We start from the raw sequence: 11,974 nt of genomic DNA on the forward strand, positions 1-11,974 counted from the left end.
TAAATACCTGTCCTTGCGTGTTTCCCAAAATTACTTTACCAACTATCTGATTAAATTTTAACGTTTCTCAAATTCATATTCTTTACGATATCACGTATATTATTTTCCCATTAATATTCTGATAAACTGTCTTAGTACTTTAATTTAGGTTTTCTTTCAGAGGGAAATTCCTTTTCAAATTATTGTCAAGCTTTTATTAAAAGAAGTTTAGAATTACTGCCAGGTAGCTGAGAATTACATCTTGTTAAGAAAATAAAAATATTCTGCTGATCAAAATTATTCGATGAGAAACAGCCGACCATTTACTAAGCCTACTATTTTTTCGAGAAATGAAGATAAATTATCTTTTTTTATTGTTTCTAATTTATTTGAATATATATATATATATATATATATATATATATATATATATATATATATATATATATATATATATATATATATATATATATATATATATATATATATATATATATATATATATATATATATATATATATATATATATATATATATATATATATATATATATATATATATATATATATATATATATATATATATATATATATATATATATATATATATATATATATATATATATATATATATATATATATATATATATATATATATATATATATATATATATATATATATATATATATATATATATATATATATATATATATATATATATATATATATATATATATATATATATATATATATATATATATATATATATATATATATATATATATATATATATATATATATATATATATATATATATATATATATATATATATATATATGTAATATCTAAAATACTAGCTTAATAAAATTAAAAGGATCTTTTGAGACTAAACTCAAAAAGAATTATATCTATCTGCAGATTAGCTTATCTGGTTTCTGAGAACATTTAATTCCTCTCTCACATACTTAACTTAGCCCTTCGCGTATATAGTAAGTTCCGTTGAATAGCGAGGAAATCTTTATTTGTAAAATGAATTCACATGCTATTCCATAGGGGCTCCGGGCTGAGAATCCTGCCGGCTTTGATGTTCCTTCTCTATTTTTCTCGTAAACTCTTGAACCGTGGCTTTTCATTAATCATTATTTTATGGATTCCAGTTTTCGCAGTCATATTTTAATATTTTTTAATATCCTTTTCTATAAGGATGACAACATAATGAATTTTCTATGCTTTTATTGAGAAAAGAATAAGGAATCTATTTACAATTTATATATAAACGGAGCAAGCTCCGAGACACATCTTTATCCTTCCATTTCCAAAATATAAGTGTACACGTTTTTAGGTAACATATGTTCAGATCATGTGATCTTAATAATCCAGATTAATATTCATTTTAAATAGTTTAAATAGAAGATGGTAAGTAAGGATTTTGATCTTTCCTCAATGAGATGTGATGTGGAGCCTGATCACCTCCGGGTCAACACCTTTGAGAGGGGGGATATTATAATATCTAAAATACTAGCTTAATAAAATTAAAAGGATCTTTTGAGACTAAACTCAAAAAGAATTATATCTATCTGCAGATTAGCTTATCTGGTTTCTGAAAACATTTAATTCCTCTTTCACGTACTTAACTTAGCCCTTCGTGTATGTAGTAAGTTCCGTTGAATAGCGAGGAAATCTTTATTTGTAAAATGAATTCACGCCGCACAGTAAAAAATCGTAATGAAGCCGAATTCCCATTAAAATCAAGACTATGTTGAGATATTAATTCATCTCCATCTGGTCTTAAGATCTTCCAGACGCCGGTTCTAACATCCTGGTTTTATAGATCACATGACATGAACATATGTTACCTAAAAAAGTGTACACTTATATTTTGGAAATGGAAGGATAAAGATGTGTCTCGGAGCTTGCTCCATTTATATATAAATTGTAAATAGATTCCTTATTCTTTACTCAATAAAAGCATAGAAAATTCATTATGTTGTCATCCTTATAGAAAAGGATATTAAAAAATATTAAAATATGACTGCGAAAATTGGAATCCACAAAATAATGATTAATGAAAAGCCACGGCTCAAGAGTTTGCGAGAAAATACGAGAAGGAGCACTACATATATATATATATATATATATATGCATGCATGCAATAAGCTGGCTCCATTTATAAGCAGAAGGCCTTAGCAAGAGTAAATTTGCAGTGGCAGTAAAATATTTCGAAGCGGGCGAAGCAGTAGATATTATTTAGCCACTACAATTACCATCTTTCAAACAATGAGATTTTTTTTATCTCTTATGCTTTGTGGGCAATGAGATCTTTAGAAGCAATTTTAGGATACATAAATAAAGAGGAATCAAAGACTTCCCTGAAAAGATTTTCAGAAATCTTTCTTTCTCAGAAGAAATAAAGTTTCCTTAGAAATTTTCTGGAAGAAAAAGACATTGATTAATGTGTCGACGGTACATGAAAACAAATTGATTGCTTTTTAGAAAGCTTTTGCCTTACATAAATGCTGAGTTTATTCTGATTTATCGCATGTGCCTGACACGAAACGTTACTTTCGTTTTATGAATTTTTTCCCCAGTAAAGGATGCAAGATAAAAATAAAGATGGATATATTCGACAGTTGTATAATAAAGTTTGCTGATCTCAATAAAACGATGGATTTTTTACTGACATTTGTGGGCCATTATATATGTCCAATAGCTTTTGAGTGGAATCGATTCGAGAAAGTGTAATGCATTCCATCTCTAAAATGCTTTGTTCTCTGTCATGTGCCATTTTCTTCTGCTATCTCTAGGGATGAAATTGAAAACGTAAAAATAAAATTTAAACCCACTGATAATAAATTAGTAGTTATGTGCCACTTTCTTTTGATATCTCAAGTTATAAAATTGAGAACGCAAAATAAAATGCCAATCCACTGATAATCAATGAGTATTTCACCCAGTAAATTAAATAATTTCTCTGGATAGATATCTAAAAGACACGTTAGTTGCACTTGATGATGATGACGAAAGTAATATGTCCATATATACATTATCTAAAGTTAGGTTTAAATTTTTAGCATGCCTAATTTCTTTTTTTTAAGTGATGTTTTTATTATATTGCTATAAAAGTAAGTATCAAATGTTTAAATTTTTATGCATTTATTTATTGTACTTAAAAAATAACAGGTTTTCTATATTCTTTAAAAGAAATAGCATTGCCTGTTTATTGAGAAAAAATTTCAGGTAAAATTACGTTACTGTTAAAAAAAAGTTCACTATTTTGGTTAATAAAACCAAAATAACAAGTATTTGTTTGGTAAGTTTTTTGTTTATATGGTATCTGTTTACCGAAAATTATAGTATTGAAAATTATAGTTCTTATTACCAGAATTAAATAATGCGAAACTATAATAAATCATGCAAGTAAATTTAACCGAATAAATGGTTTTTATATGTTATAAGGTATCATGATAAATTACCAATATTTATCATATATTTTGCATTGGAAAAAAATGAACCTATTTGTTATTCTCTCGTTTATATGTTTTTCGCACGCATGTTATTCGTGAGCACATCCTGAGCTGTTGATAGAAAAACTCCTATTTTTACTTCTCGAATTCATTCTGTAACGTTATTTTCCTTTTGGACATCTCCCCATTTATTGAAATACAGTGATTTCTCATCAGTAAATTGGAAAGTATTTTCTCACTTTTATAAAGCTTCATAATTGTAATTTTAAACTGTTGTTGGGAAAGAATGATGAATGCAATTTTTTTTCTAAACCTAAGGCTACTTAATAACTGCCTTACGTTTACTTATATAACTGCCTGAGCATGAGGTTTTCATGATAAGTAGAATAATATATTTGATTAAATAAAAACAAGATTTACAGTCATGTAATCTATACTAATATAAGTAAGGGTTGATAAATTGCTCTGTGTTGTGTAACATTTAATGCTATTATTATAGTTTCAAAGTCAAGATTAAAGGAAAAGGCAGTGAAACTTAAACACCAAATTTGTGAACTAGACGCAAGCAGGACCCTGGCGAACCAGGGTCGCCTCGAAAGAAGGAGGCGGCCCTGGGTGAACACCCTTACTAGACTCAGAACACTAACAGAACTCGACAACTAACCAATCATAAGGAAAAGTTTGTGTGTATATCTGCCTGTCTCTCTTATAACTTCAGAACCATATGAGCAAGCTTTCTCATATTTGGATAGCGAATGAAAAAGGTAATTTTATTCTCCAATTCTTTCTAAAAAACCGTTCAGAAATTTCAATTAGATAGTTCAGAAAAAACGTTAAGCAAATGAAATTTTTTCATTGGTTTAACCAAAACCATTGATATAAATTAAACTGTATATCATTTTTTTTCTTCAAATATTTTAAAGATTACATCCATGTTGTTTGCTACTTTAGAGCTCTATTTCATGAAAAAAAAAGTTGCATGCTCCTTAATAAATAATTATATTCATTGCGTCAGATAAATTTAATACCCAACGTAAATATTGTAGCATATGCACTGTAAAATTTTTCAGTGTATCTGAACATTAAAATTGGTGGCCGATATCATAGTTGAATTTAGTAATCGTTTAATAGAAATCACAGTTGAGTTAAAAACTGCTGTAACCAAGGAAAAAAAAGCACACCATAGTTTAAGTGCCTTACGCTTGAAGCGATGTGAAGATTTTAAACTATATATATATATATATATATATATATATATATATATATATATATATATATATATATATATATATATATATATATATATATATATAATATATATATATATATATATATATATATATATATATATATATATATATATATATATATATATATATATATATATATATATATATATATATATATATATATATATATATGAAATGATATATATTTTAAACTATATATATATATATATATATATATATATATATATATATATATATATATATATATATATATATATATATATATATATATATATATATATATATATATATATATATATATATATATATATATATATATATATATATATATATATATATATATATGAAATGATATATATTTTAAACTATATATATATATATATATATATATATATATATATATATATATATATATATATATATATATATATATATATATATATATATATATACTTGGAACAGGCAAATAACTTAAATATTTCAAAAGTTATTAAACTTGCAACAGTTGCAAACTCACAACACAGTTATAAAAATAGTACATTATTCGCAAAAAAGCATGATTTTATATTACGACAGAGCCTTCAAAAAACAGCCTTTTATTAATCTAATTGTATTGGGCTCTGGTGGCTCAGGAAATGAAGCAGTCTCTTCCCAAATAGGTATCGCGGGTTCGAATCTGAGCGATTGCTTTTCGATTCAAATACCGCACCCGCCTCGCACCGAACACAGAGCTGACGTAAAATATCCTCATTGGTAGAAGGATCATGGGTTAGAGTCCCCTACCCGTCAAGTTAACCATGGGTGGTTTTCATGTTTTTCCTCAATGCAAGCGCGGATTAAGTCCATCATCAATTCCATAAGTTTGGTGTAAGATTTTGTAGTGTTATTTGATACTGATTTATTGATTACTTTATTTTTTCATCCCGTCCTAAGAGCAGATATTCAGCCAGCGGAACATAAATGTTGCTGGCTAATTAAATTAAAATACCTTTGAGACCATGTAAGTTGATAACTTGGTTTAATTGTCCAGAAAATATATTTTAATTCAAATACTTTTCCCTAAACGTTTTATTTTTCTTTTTTTTCAGAAAAATAATCTACTTATTTTGAATTCGATAGATATGATGCGTTATTTAAAACTTTCGATAATAAAGGTTTAAGTGATTTCTTATTACAGGTACCCAGAAATATTTATATACTTTGAAAAATATCTTCGAAAGATCATTTACATTATAAATACGTCTTATCATTTTATCGTCTTGTAGAAATAATGCAGAATTATAGGAAGGAATTCCATCTAACTGTTTGAATTTTCATTTTCTTTTTTAAAATGGACAATTTACGTGTACAATTGAGCATTTTCTTGGCAATAAAAGGACGAGATAAAGTTACCTAAGTTAGACTACTTAGTTAGACCAAATTATTCAAAGTTCGATTGGATTATGTAAGGCTAATTGTGACTATAATACTTCATATTTTTACGCACATGAATTAAAATAATTCATTTTCAGTCACTATACCATTTGAATTATATTTGTAACTCTGTTAAAGTAGAGGGTATCATAAATTGTGAAACCAACTACCCATAAGCTTTTCAACTTTCATTTTTTAATATTTCAACGCATTTATATCATTTTTTGGTATAAAATTAGAAAGCAAATAGTAAACTAATAATTTAAAACTTCGTACTCCATATTTCGGTTGTTTTTAAAAATAAAATTTTTTTTAATGTCAGGAAAGAGTCATTTTTATTCAAATGCTTGCTTTATTATGATCTTTTATTTCATACATTTTCCAAAGGGAGATAGCATATAGACTTAGTTTTATCTCAAGAGATTGATATAATATTTTAAAATTTTTATATTTTCAGGAAAAATTTATTCAATAATTAGCAAAACTGACTGTTATTTTGATTTCTTAGAAATATATGTTTGAATATATTTATCAGTACCTAGTATGTATCTAGAAGGTATTAGCGAGTAAAGAAATTTTCCCAACAGAGTAATTATCGACAATATTTGTATTTTGTAACATTGAAAAACAGAATAATTATTTTTCAAGCATTAGAATAATAGTGTTTGAGTATTTGAAATGTGCTTAAACGAAGTGAAGTAGATGCCAAAAACTTGGTTATTAAACGTAAATTTTGATTTAAATTGTTAGTTACCTTGTTTGTTTAAAAACTACAGTTTTTTCATTCTCAGTATTTGTAATGTAATTAAAGATCAATTTATGGGCAACTAGAATAATTTGCTCACACATGGAGGTCCATTTGATGCTAGCAAGCGACGTCACGTGATTCAGCATCCAATCAGGTTCGACACACGCGCGTGACCTCACTTGCTGGTATAGAATTAAATCAGGCCCGAAAACTGATTCAGCGTGATTATGAACAAAGTGTGATATCAGCGTTACACTTTTAAGTGAGTTTTAAGTACCCATTTCAATAAAGTTCTCGTGACTAAATCAAAGAAGTCAGGTAAAAATCTGTTTGAATCAGTTAAATTCGATGAAATTTGAATTTTTCAATATTGTTTTGATTGCAGGAACATATATTATTAAAAATACAAAAAAGAGAATGTCAAAAATTATGCCACTTTCAAACATTTCATTGTTCAAGTTCTAACTTCACAAATGACTTATCTTATTATCTTAAAAATAATAACTGTAAAATGTAGAAGTTTTAAAAATTTTTACACACATAAAATTTTTATTTTTATTTTTACTTTTTCAGTTTTTACTTTTCAAAACCCAAATATTAATGTTTCCGATTAAGATAAAGCAAACCTTAAATTAAGGCAATCTTTTAGGGCCTATAGTGTTATTCCTCTGTATAACGAATGTAACTTGGGAACTTCCAGCGAAAGAATAAGAATTGTACCTAAACTCCACAATTTAATAACAAAAGAAAAATATTATTCTACAGTTAACAATTTCTTAGCTCATGCCTACTCGCTAAACGCAGCAGCCCACACATTACATTTACCACATAGTCTCGGAATAGTTCAATTAAGTTCAATACGTCGGCTGCACCCCTAGTTCGGCCTTCCTGCATCTTCGCTGCCCTCAGCAACAAGATCTAGCATAAATCAGCTAACTACTAGCATTCCATCATATGCTACTCCTACGATGATTACTGTTTCTGATACTGGCAGTTGATTCAGGAAGGTGTTTCTGGTGATTTATTTGCTTTTGTCCCCAAGGTGGTGGCAAAGTTTCACTTTCTAGTAGTTCCACTTCTTCGTTGCCCAATGGTGAAAATGATGCTTTTACTCCGCCATTCATAGATCTTTTAAATTTTATCAATCTCAGTATTTGTCTAATCACTGCCTGGAACCCCAAAATTTATGGGATGAGTGGGGAGAATTTCGGCGAAAGAATAAAAATTGATCCGACCGTAAAATTGTCCGATTGGTGAGTGACATTTTCGCAACCTTCCCAAAAAGTTGAATCTTAACCTTGATTAAAGTTAAACTTGGATAAGGAAGCTTAACCTTGCAAGTTGAAATTATTCAAAACTGCTCTTACCTTGAGAAAACATATTTAGAAATATACAAGAGTAAAATTTAAATATTAAAATAAAAATTGAATTTAATAGAAAACTTTCAAATAAAAATTTAAAATATTTGCAATATATGTTTATGAATTTAATAAGTAGTTGCCCATCCATTTTGTTGGTGCAAGTAATTTGAGCTTTTTATATGTTTATTTTATTTTCTTATTTCTTATTTACTGAAAGAAAAAAATTAAAAGTAAAATAATTGAATTTACTGCTACTTCATGGACGACTTTATCGCATGTGTCCCTGAAATGAATAAGTACCAAAAAAAGAACATTAACAGTATATCTGAAATTTGTGCAATTAAGTATAGAAAACTATACATTTTATAATTTATATGCAAAATAGCAAAATAACTATTTTGAATCCCTAATTTGCCTCTTAAAAATTTTGTAAATAACTAAGATTACGTGTTAAAAATTAAGATCTTCCGTTTTGTAATTTAATTTGACACTTTTAGAGCTTTTAGCGGAATCAATTTCCATCTCATTTCCTCAATTTACTGAATAAACTCTCAAAGCTCAGTAATTAATAATCTTCATTGTTCGAAATTCAGAAGTAGTGAAAATTGTTTCACCACATAAAGGACTGATTTATTGAGTATAAGACTAGGACAAAAGAGCTTATTCAAAACTTCAAATCATAACAACATAAAGATTAGGCTATTCTTATAGGTAATTGTTATTCATTAGATTAATACTAAAACACTGTTTCAAGTCACCAACAAGTTAGAATTTTTAATGCTGCATCTTTTTCGATACCAACGCTTATTTACGCATGGAATAAATAAAATTTTGAAAATTGATGCTCATAAATTGCTTTTTTATTTTAAATGAAACTCATCCTTTCTTTACATTTAAATGTATTCAAATGAATAGTGGTGAAATAATAAATATTCAACTGCAACACATCTTAAATGAATGAAATGCATTGGATGAAATTAAAATATGTAAATTGCACATTCTATAAGAAATAATAGGATATAAGTTGAAACGTAGTGAAATAATTAAATTATAAGCGTAATGAAAATTCTGTCATTGCTATTTAAGGAAATTTAATTTTTTAAAATATATGCAAAATACATATTCTCATGAATTGTAACTCGTACAAAAGTAAGCCATATATCTAGACAGTATGTTTAATAATCCACGGTTTAGTACTTTTAAATTATTTTTCAATTATTATTCATTTTTATTTGCTTTTATGCGAATGTCAAAAAAAATTGATTTGACACGAAATTTTAAACCATACATTGAGAAAATTTTCATTTACTTCCAGAATATTTAACACAGAAATTAATGGAAAAGAAGGAAGACAAAATTTTGGAAAATGGAAAATTTAAAAATGGAATGTATAGTTTTTTCATTTGAATTTAATTATTTAGTATTTTACTAGAAGGTGAATTCATGTCATCTCTTATTATTATCTTTAGCATTTTTATACCCTAACTTATTTTTAAAGTTCAGCTCCTGAAAACATACGGAGTTTTTTTCTGTCAAAAGTTTCTTTCACATTTTATGGATTAGCTAAGCTTAAGATGTCAAACTAAAAACTTAATACAAGAAAACGATTTTGTCAAGCAATGATTCTCGTTACTCTTGTTGCAAATAATATTTTGTTGATTTTTATAAGTTGATGTTTTATCGGCGATAAAGCTGCTTATCATTGCTTATCATAGACCGAATAACATTTTGTTGAGGAGAAGTTCACTTTTTTGAAAAGAAAGCAAAAGGTTTTAACCTTTTGCAATTATATGTAACCATTGAGGTGCCATCAACAGTCTCCACTTTAAAATTTAAAATTTTTATACCTTAATAATCAGTAATCAATTTTTTTGACAATTTAAAAAATTATATAAAAATACTGGATATTGTATTTTAAATTAGTTAGTGCTTACATTAGTTCAAACAGCATTTTACTGTACTCAAAGTGCAAAGGGTTAAACTATTTTCAATTTCCATGGATAAAACTTCTTCAATTGCAGAATCTCATGCCTCAACGTGGGAAGTGAATAGATCATTAAACGAAGGATGAGTCAGAAGTGCAGCTGGTTGCTGTTGACTTCATTCGAAAGATTTTACTGTCAAATCATCCTGTACTATTTTTCGCTTTTCATTTTTCTTAAAATTCCTTTTAAATATTTGTTTAAAGATGCTGGAGTTGAAGCAGTATTTTAAAGAAATCGTCGATCTTAATTTAGCACTCCAAAAAACCTTTGTAATTGATTGACAGTAACAGGTTTGGGAAGTTTTTGTATAATTTCTACCAGTACTGTAAGTGGTTTTATAACCTTTTCTATGTTTAAATAATCTATGGATAATTATTTGAGTATCCGTATTAGATCGTCCAAAGATATAGTGAAATGAGCATTTTGTCACTTAAAAAGAAACCATCACATTCTTGGTAGAAAACAGAACTTATCCTGGTGACTTTGCCATTACAGAAGGTCCTTTATAATGGACAGTATTCAGTATGATAGGTTTATTGGGATCGGGTAATTTATTTATAGCTGGAAATTATTATTTTTAGAAATGGTTTAAATTGAACGCAATTCCGTTTGCTTTAAATGAGCAGGAGTTTTTTACATAGTTTTTAAGTCTCTAACATATTTATTTCTAAGGTCAGGCATCAATTCAAAATTATGGAGAAAATCAGCTCTGAAAATTAGTGTATTTACATTGGTAACTAAAAATGTCCAATTAAACTGCATTCTTAACCCGAAATCTGAAGTTAAAATCTGTTGATCATAAACTTTAAGGGTCGAGGAGTTTGTTGCAATAAGTGTTTGTTACATTTTTCATGATTTTTATTTTGCGATTTTGATATCTTAATAGCCATAACGTATCTAATAATATTTCTAAAAAAATAAAGCATCAATTATTTGTTTTAAAATAATCTTTAGAATAAATCCCTATGTCGGAAGAAGCGCAATGTACCAAAAATTAATCAAACTACGGACAAAATCTTGACAAAAACTAAAATGAATTTACCTCCTTCATAAACGGGAACAACTACATAACTAAAAGCACCAAATTCCTGCAAAATTATGCCAAAATTTAATTAGTTAGCGAATAGATTCAATGATTTTAGTTAGACTAAAAACATTGACTCTTATGAACTTTTTTCAATAATAACACTAATGTTCAATTCTAAAAACGTATCAATTCCTAGAATTGTTTTACAAGTATTACACTTCAGATTCCAAATAAAACCACTTTTTATTTTTGTATTTTTAATCTTATGCAAAGAATTTTAGAATATTTTGAAATCATTAATTGCTATTAAATCTTATTCTAATTTTATTGATATTCGATTGTTTTTAAAGTGCTAATTCATTTTTTCAAAATACAGTAAATAGTTGATAATTATCTAAACTGTAAAAAATTTAGGATCAAATTAGGAAAAAAAGTACTGGCATCATGAGTGCAGCATCCCTAAAATCCATTTTACAGTTAAGTCTATTTTTATCGTAAAATTTTATACCGAAGTCTTTACAATAATGTTTATTTTATCACCGTGATTCATTGATTTTTTCTGGAAATACTACTGTAAAAATTACAGTATATCAGGTTTTTTGTTCGTCACATTTTACGATATAAAATAATATAATGGTAAAAGGTATCGACACTCCGGGTGTCACAACTTTTGACAGTAGCTTTATTTGGAATTGTTTACAGTGTCTATAACACTTCATATAATATTCAACATATATAAAACGAAT

The sequence above is a fragment of the Parasteatoda tepidariorum genome, chromosome 2, assembly GCF_982258835.1.
Source record: "Parasteatoda tepidariorum strain Cologne lab strain chromosome 2, Ptep-v5.0, whole genome shotgun sequence".
In the NCBI taxonomy this organism is placed as follows: domain Eukaryota; kingdom Metazoa; phylum Arthropoda; class Arachnida; order Araneae; family Theridiidae; genus Parasteatoda; species Parasteatoda tepidariorum.